This window comes from Bradysia coprophila, chromosome II, assembly GCF_014529535.1.
Source record: "Bradysia coprophila strain Holo2 chromosome II, BU_Bcop_v1, whole genome shotgun sequence".
NCBI classification, from domain to species: domain Eukaryota; kingdom Metazoa; phylum Arthropoda; class Insecta; order Diptera; family Sciaridae; genus Bradysia; species Bradysia coprophila.
Window position 1 is genome coordinate 3,114,692 of NC_050735.1, and position 9,123 is coordinate 3,123,814.

At 34.4% G+C, this 9,123-nt stretch overlaps 1 protein-coding gene and 1 long non-coding RNA gene across 4 annotated transcripts in view; both read left to right on the top strand.

Annotated features, from left to right (window-relative positions):
• The window catches only part of LOC119066502, a 204,219-nt gene that overhangs the window by 67,362 nt on the left and 127,734 nt on the right, over positions 1-9,123 (top strand). The window lies entirely within an intron of this gene.
• LOC119067321 lies at positions 863-4,659 on the top strand. Its single transcript, XR_005085914.1, has 3 exons — positions 863-892; positions 949-1,048; positions 4,415-4,659. It is a non-coding gene; the product is annotated as an uncharacterized LOC119067321 (long non-coding RNA).

Consider the following 9,123-nt stretch of genomic DNA (forward strand, 5'->3'; position numbering starts at 1 on the left):
AGACTCGCAGCAAATGATGTGACATCTAATATGGGAGACTTGTAATTTGTAAATTTACTTTTGTATCTGAAGAAAATATTACTCGTCCAACGGATTTCAGCCGGTTTAGTATTTCTTGTGCTTTCAAAAGTGTACACGACTACCACAGTTCAACGATGCATCGCATTAAAATTCATAAAATAATCGCACTGATGATTTCTTTCTTTTATCTCATCGGCTGTTGGCATCGGGGTAATAAGCCCACAGTGAGAGAATTCAGAACAAAGTTGTTTTATTGCATTTATTCCTGTGTTTTTGTCGCATCGTTTTTCGTTGGAGCAATAAAAAATGAAGAGAAAGACAACACCATATTCTTATCGGAAATATCAATCACAGCAGCTGTTTTCACAATTAAGTTTTGGATTTTGATTTGGAAGCAAAATGAAATTCTTGATTTATTGAATCGAATTTGTGATTTTTCGATTCGCGATGATTATGGCTGCGCACTTTTCAAAGACAAACTTCAAAGATTTATCGGGTTGCTTATCATATTTTTAATTGTTCTAAGTATCAGTTTTACCTTAGAGACTGTAGTTTTGCCATTTGTTGGAAGCGAGAAAACTTTATTTTACGAAATTTGGTTTCCTTTGGATTGGAAAAACAGTGACGTTGCATTTTGGATCGCAACCATTTTTATTTTCATTGGAGACGTTTTGATGATGACTTCTATACTATTCTCCACAATGATTTGGTATTTATTGTTGAATTGCTCATTGAGATATGAAGTTCTTGGAGAACAATTGAAGATACTGGGACGAATTACCGAAAGAATAAATTTATCAGAGAGGCAGCTATACACCAATTTTCTTCAAAATTTAAAGGAGTCAATTCAGGCGCATTCACACTTAAGGGAGTATGTTGCTAAGTTGCATGTAATACACAGCCACGACTTGGGGTTACATTTTTTAGATTGACAGACAAGTTGGGATCCTTCTTTTCAAACATGTTTTTTCTTCAATTTGCCACGAGCGGTCTATGTATTTGTGGATCCATTTATTGCCTGGCATTTGTGTGAATTGAACGGACATCCTCGCGACCATCTTTATTCCATTCTTTATTTGTAGGATATCGGTGACAGTCTGTTGGAACGTTTGATGTACCTTTTGGTGTTTATGTTCGTCGTTGCCGAATTGTTTATGATCACGTACTTTGGGAATGAGATTATGTTGTCGAGTAATCGGCTCTCGTACTGTTTATTTGAATCAGACTGGTATAATCAGCCACAATCAACCAAAAAATGTGTAATTTTATTTGGTGAATGTCTGAAGCAACCGCAGAAGATTGTAATTGGCAAATTGTACCCATTAAATTTGGAAACCTTTACAAGGGTATGCTTGCTTTTGATTAGTTTGCAACATTTTTTATGTGAATCTTTTCAGATTATAAATTCAGCCTACAGCATGTTCAACATTTTAAAAAGTCTTTAAAAAAGCATAGCTTAACAGCGATAAAGAATGGTTTCACAGTGTAGTGTTATGTGTAGTGCACAATGTCAAGTTACATATTTGAATAAAACTATTCACTCAATTGATTCATACAACTTTCTTTCAACATCATTTAATATTTGAAATTTTTAATTTAAAAAAAACGAGCCATCAGAACAGTCGGAGCGTTTTTTCAACAACATTCTATTCAGCCTTTGATTACCTTCCAAATGAAACAAAAATTACGAAAAAATGATGAAATTTGCTCGAGTTATATGTAAAATACACATAGGGCCCTAGTATCGGCCTCAGTCCGAGGACCCAAATTTAATTTTTTTTTCAACTACATTCTATTCGGCCTTTGATTACCTCCCAAATGAAACAAAAATTACGAAAAACGGATGAAATTTACTCGAGTTATATGTGAAATACACATAGGGCCCTAGTAGCGGCCTTAGGCCAAGGACCCAAATTTAATTTTTTTTCAACAACATTCTATTCGGCATTCGATAACCTTCCAAATCAAACAAAAATTACGAAAAACGAATGAAATTTACTCGAGTTCTATGTAAAATACACATAGGGCCCTAGTAGCATTTCACTTCTAAGGCCCTAACTCACGGTCCACTCACCCGATTTTAAAAAACGTTTTTTTCCTGGATTGGTATTGACAATACCTATCATATGCCGTGTCATTTACATTTCCATCGTTTATTTTGCCATAAATATCACCAAAAGACCTTAAATCACTTAGGTGGCCCTAACTCACGAAGGGCCGACCCGAATATGCCCATCTTCGAACTTAGCCTCACTATTTCGACTATCTTTCAGGGAAAAAAAAAATTGAAATCGGATTTGATTTACTCAAGATATCGACGTGACAGACGGACAGACGGACAGACAAAATTTTTATTGCAGATTCGTCATCTATGAACATAGGCAAACACTTTGCCCTTACCGTCTGCTTCGAATTCAATCAATTACACAATCCTATAATCCTATAAGCCCCTTTGTACTTCGTACGGGGCTAAAAATTACAAAAAAAACACAAATTATGTCGATCACACACAATAATATGACAACTACATGGCTTCTCAATGTCTGTCAATAAGTTGCAGTTGCTCACTCTACTAAGTCAACATATGGTCAATTAGTATCATACATATTATAATCTAGTACATAAGTTTGTTTCTTTCAATGAATTCATTGTAAAACAGATATGGTCTATCGTCCGCCCAGGGAACACATAAATTTGATTTCCGCAATGAAACGCACTCATGTTCATATTATTTTGACATAAATTTTGAGTACGTTTAAGATAAATTTGTCTGTTGTTTCTTGCATTGGTTAACTCAAGGTTCTGAAAGAACCAGGTTAAGACAACTGTCAGTTGATCACGAAGGCGGTGACACACAAATTGAGTTCAACAGCTACGAAGTTTTTATGACAAAGGCAACGTAACAAAAATAAAATTCCGAATTTTACTAAAATTACATTTTTTTCAAGTTAATTTCACACACAATTTGTAGTACAGATTCTGTACTGAATGCGTTTATCGATTTCGGTGTCACCCGCCTTCGTGGGTGTCTTAACCTGTTCTTTCATAGCCTTGGGTTTACTTAGCTCAACAATGTTCGTTATTGTAATCTTTACGCCTACACGGCTGAAATATGTTTCTTGTCATTTATGCAACTCAGCATCACAATGTCGAAAAATGTGAATTTCAGATGCCTCTGTTGCTTAATTCATTGTATGAATATCGGTGCAACGTACTATTAGGCTCTATACTCGATACACACTGCAGTGAGTGCGGTGCATACTTCGACTATTTATATACAAATCGATCAAAGGGCTTGATATGAAGAAAATGTGAAATGATTATACCCTTGCGTTGAATGGTTTGACAGTTAACTTTCAATTTATAAATTTACTTTGGTATCAAGAAAGAGACAATATTCCTCATCGTCAGTTTAGTATTTCCTATACTTTCAAAAGTGCACGACTTTCAAAAATGCATCGCGTTAAAATTCATACAGTAATCTCTCTGATGATTTCATTCTTTTATCTGATTGGCTTTTGGCATCGGGGAGATACACCCACAGCCAAAGAATTGAGAATTCAGATATCCTATTTTATTTACTACGGCATTTTCGTAGTGTCGTTTATTATTGGAGCAATTAAAACTGAAAATGAGGATCAGATAATATTCTTGACAGAAGGCTCAATCGTAGTCACAGTTTATGCAACTAAGCTTCTGATTTTAATTCGGAAGCAAAAGGAATTTCTCGATTTATTGAATCGAATTTGTGAATTTTCGATTTGCGACGATCACGGCTTCGTACTTTTCAAATACAAACTTCACGGATTCATGAGATGCATTATAGCATATGTAATTGCTACATTTATTGGTGTTACTTTATCTTCGGTTGTTCTACCGTTTTATGGAAGTGAGAAAACTTTATTTTTCGAAATTTGGGTTCCTTTGGATTGGCGAAACAATGACGTTGAATTCTGGATTGCAAACGTTTTCATTTTCACTGAAGTTATGTTGACGTCAATTATTGCATTTTTCTCCATATTAATTTGGTATTTATTGTTGAATTCCTCAATGAGGTTCTTGGAGGTAAGTTAAAGAATTTGGGAAAAACTACTGGAAGTGGAAAGGTTTCAGAGAAGCAGCTACACAACAATTACTTTCAAGTGTTAAAGGAATCAATCAAAGGTTATGTACACTTAAGGGAGTATGTAGCAAAGTTACATTAATCTAGTGCCACGTTTAAAAATTTTACGTCTTAGATTGACGAACGAATTGAGATCCTTCTTTTCAAACATGTTTTTCCTTCAGTTCGCCACAGGGGGCTTATGTATTTGTGGATCGATTTATTCCCTGGCATTTGTGTGAATTGAACGGACGTATCAGCGACCATCTTTATTCCGTTATTTTTTTGTAGGATATCGGTGACAGCCTGTTGGAACGTTTTATGTATTTTTTGGTGTTCTTTTTCATCGTTGCTGAATTGTTTATGATCACGTACTTTGGGAATGAGATTATGTTGTCGAGTAATCGGCTCTCCTACTGTTTATTTGAATCAGACTGGTACAACCAACCACAATCAACAAAGAAGTGTGTCATCATCGTTGGCGAACATTTGAAGCAACCACAAGTGCTGCTAATTGGCAAATTGTATCCATTAACTTTAGAGACATTCACCAAGGTTTGGCTTGTTTTCATTTGTCTTGTAAGGTTTTTTTAACGTCAAAATTTTGGTTTAAGATTCTAAACTCAGCCTACAGTATGTTCAACATTTTGAAAAATTTGTAACGATACAATCGTTGCACGATTGAGTGTTAAGTTTAAGGTTAATTTGTTTGTTCTTAGAAAATATTCAAATAAAATAAGATTGCTTAGTTAAAAACAATATTTTTTGCAATAAAGAAAATCAAAATTGGAGGCAAATAGCACACTTTTGGAGATAATAAAATCTATAATCGAGGTTATACCAAGGTTATATATGAAAGTGCTTACACCGATCACTGATGCCCCGTTATAACAAATATTACATTAAGGTACCGGTGAATATACCGAGAATTAATACTCTTCTGTATATTCTGTATATTGCACAAACACGAGTGTAACGAGTGTACGTGTAATATACAGAAGAGTATTAGTGCGTGGTATATTCACTGGTACCTTTTATTGTATGTTTTATTGTCTTGCGGAAACGATCAACTTATCGATATATTAATATAGGATATATTTACCTATGATAAATAATAATGACGTCATATCAATGGAATAATTGAGAGAAATAATGTTTGGTATACTCCGAAAAACAGTGTTTAATGTCGATATATAGACCGCAATCCAATAAAATCCTTTACAATTTTACCGCGATTTCAGTTCAGTTGAAATTTTCTACTGAGATACAGTTTAAGGCTTAGAACAGGTCAGGTTTACCTGAAACTGACCTGAAATTATCTGAAACCTGTTTCGGCCTGAACCTGATTCTAAAAATTTTGACATGACTTGCGTTGACCTGAAAGTGCTAGTCAGATCAGATAAATGAGGTCAGGTTTCCGGTGCAAGTTTGCAAGTATACTTGAAACCAGACCTGACAGGTTCAGGTAAGGTCAGGTAACATTGAAAAAAATTACCTGACCTGACCTGAATTTTCAGATCACTACAATTTTTGGCCGCGGTCGACCTATTCCGAGCCTTGCAGTTAGAGGTACCGATACCTATCATGTTTTTTTGCGATACGTTCTCAGTGAAATAATATCAACCGGCGAAACCTCCTCATATACAACCTTGAAAAGTACGTCGAAACCAAGGCCTCTCTCAATAGAACAAGACTGTTGTTGAACTTATGTGATTTATACTCAATAAACTCAATATGCACAATACATACAGAAATGTAAGGATTCTATCTCCGCTTTTGAAAAAATTCGTTACCTAGCTCACATGAAATTTTCTCCATTGAAATAAATAAATGAAATATGAATTGGGGTACCTTTTCTCCAATCTCGTCAAATTTCCAACTCATGTAGAAGCTTTAATTTAACACGAACCCTTCGACCTTTCAATGAGTATGCAAAGCGGAAATTAGTAAATAAAATTTTTTGTTTACAGTAATTAAAATTTTCAAACGAATTACACGTAAAGTATGCTTTTGTTGTTACACGCCCCAATCCATCTCCATTAAAAAAAAGCTTCGTTTCGTACCTTTTTCTGTTTTTCGGTGTATATATATGCCAACCAGAAAAAATCAAACTTCCCAAAGTATACCACACCACACATATAAAATGGAATAAAAGAAAAAAAAGAAAATCTCCTAGGCACATAAATTTTTTACCATAGGCCAATAAATGCGTACAAACTTCAATGGATAAAAAAATATTTTTGTTTTCCTATCCAACATCTACCTACATTATACTTGAACATAAATTTTATATGAACGCGGGAGTTAAAAGGTCGACACTATCTGGGTAACAAAAATGTATGCCTGGTACTAATGTGTGAATGTTTAAGCTCAGTCTAAGCGAGTGTTATATATGCTGTACATATGCAAATATTATGATATTTCAAGCCGCGCATAGAGATATGTTTTTTTCATCCGTGCAGCGTGAATAACCTTATTTTCTCCACTCGAATGCGGCGAGAAGATGACGGTTTGTCGGCGCTCTGATGACAGTTCAGGAGAGAATAGTTATTTCAAAATACCGGCACTGCGTGCGAAAAAAAAGTTGATATCGCACTGCGTAAAAAAAAGTTGATATTGCACTGTGTCCGGGAATCCAGTGAAAAAAATACCTTCAAAACGACATTAAATGGATGCATGGAAAGGTGATGGTTATGGACCGGAATTGCGAAAACTTTATTTTCTTAAATCTTATTTTTCATATGGGGCGAACAAGAGTTTTTTTTGGAACTGTCACTTTGTTTTGGTTTTTAAAAAAATGGTGGAAAGAATTGTGTTTTTTTATATGAATAAGAACGTTTTTTCACTCCACGCTCTGATGAAAAATTATGTGTTCTCCTTGGGAGAAATAAAGAATTCCGATTTGTGCGAATTCTTTGAATTTTCTAGTTTCTCCCCTTGTAAAACAAGTAACCATTGCATCTGTGCTGCGTGAATAACCTTATTTTCTTTTGCAGCTGCCACTTTATTTTGGTTTAAAAAATTATGTGTTCACCTCGAAGAAAATAGGAAATTCCAATAAAAGTAAAAGTTTACGGTCAGTAAGAAACGTTTCCCCTTGGTAAACGAACAACAATTCTTTCCTTGTTCATGTGTGGTAGATTTACTCCATGTATGTATCAGTATTTGACTGTATGTGTGATTCTAGATGCACAATACAATAAGAACGCTTCAGCAATTCTGTTTTTTTTTGGGCTTTTACCAACGAGTCTGCAAAAAGAAATTTTTTGACATCTCTCAGAATAACTTAACCGAAAATGTGTGCTCGCATAAATCTTTAAAATTTTATCTGTATAATGTATAAACAGGGGATTCAAATTTGCCAGGAAATTTTTAAAAAATATACGGCACTTAGCCATGCAAAAACGATACACAAAGATTTTTTTATTTATTTATTGTTGAAATATATATTCGTAATCGTCTACAGTAAAATGATGAAGACTTTTTAAAACAACATTAATGCTTCGGGAAATGGTGACGGTTCTATACGGTAAAAATTATTTATTAATCAACGTTTGAAAGCAAGAATTATTCTCCGTATGCATCTGACAATATTCTATACAATCACGTCTCGTTTGCATCTCATACGACTAAAAGAAAATATCAAATTATTCCCTACGAGCAACGATTCTCTGGAGAGTCTTGCTGGCTCATTGATGTGCTTTGTTTTCTCAGTTAAATATTAATGTGGCTGTGACAAAGTTAGCAGAATCATAAACCGTCAATCAAAGTAGATTTATATATTTCTTGCTTAAAATAGTATGTTACATACCAAGGATCAAAAAGGTGTGTTTAAGACCCAGGTGGTGAAAACGTCCAGGGATGGAGCGACGCGGAGCGGAGCGATGACCAAAAAAATAATATTTAATACGCTTCGAATTTCGAAATGTAGTGAAGCAACGCTCAATATTAATACAGAATATATATTGAACATAAAATTAGTGTATGTTATTGCAGTTCACACAATAAATTGCTTGATTTGAGTTCATTGACTTCATTTTATCACATGACACATTTGGGAAATAACAAACTTAGGATCGAAAATGACATAAGCGGGGATGAAAAGAGTTCCTGGCCGGAGCCCGTAGGTGATCGAAAATGAACTAACTCAACCTGGGAAAGCATTTATATTTGATAAGAAATCTCATATCTCAATTACATTTACATATTTACAAAGAAAGACTCGTTAGCCATAAACATTGTGCTAGCTGTAGTGAAAGATCCAGCTAGTGGTAAGACATTCGACCACTGTTTCGATCTGAGAGAAAAAGAGATACGTGTTTCAACATTTTGCATGAAATATGCAGTTCAAAAATACCTTTTTTCATCATTATCCACGGCGACAGTTGCAAGTTTCAGGCGAAACCACTTTAATTTCATATAATTTAGCCAATGAATTTATATGCTGATAGAAGGTTGATATTGAACAAGAAATGAGAGATCAACTATAATCATACAGAGACGTCAATCAGCTGATGTGCTTGTGTGAATCATTTGATTAAAATGTAAATTAAAATGGTCTCGTTTAACTCAGGGCACAGGGATAATTTTCGAGAAAACATTTACCCGTATTTTCCTAAATTTTCTCAAATTTTCCGACGTTTCCTATACTTTTACTTTTCTCAAAAATTCTTTTTGTGAAAATTGAGGAAAATGTTTGAAAATTCATGAAAATATGTGAAAATTTTCTTCCAAAAGATTCCTAGTTCCATTGAATGATGCTTGTTTAAATTAGTCATCTAGATTGATTGATTATTCAACGAATGTATTTATAGGATAGGGTAGGTTATGGTGGCTACAGTGCCGGATTCTACATATGAACATTTTGGGTAGGTACTCGTTTCGCCCAAACGAATTATCGCCGAGGAACTTAAAAAAAAAAAATTTTGAAGTCGACTAAGACATTTTAATGAATATTTAACGTCCAGACTGAACATTTGCAGAAAAAATTTAAAAATTGC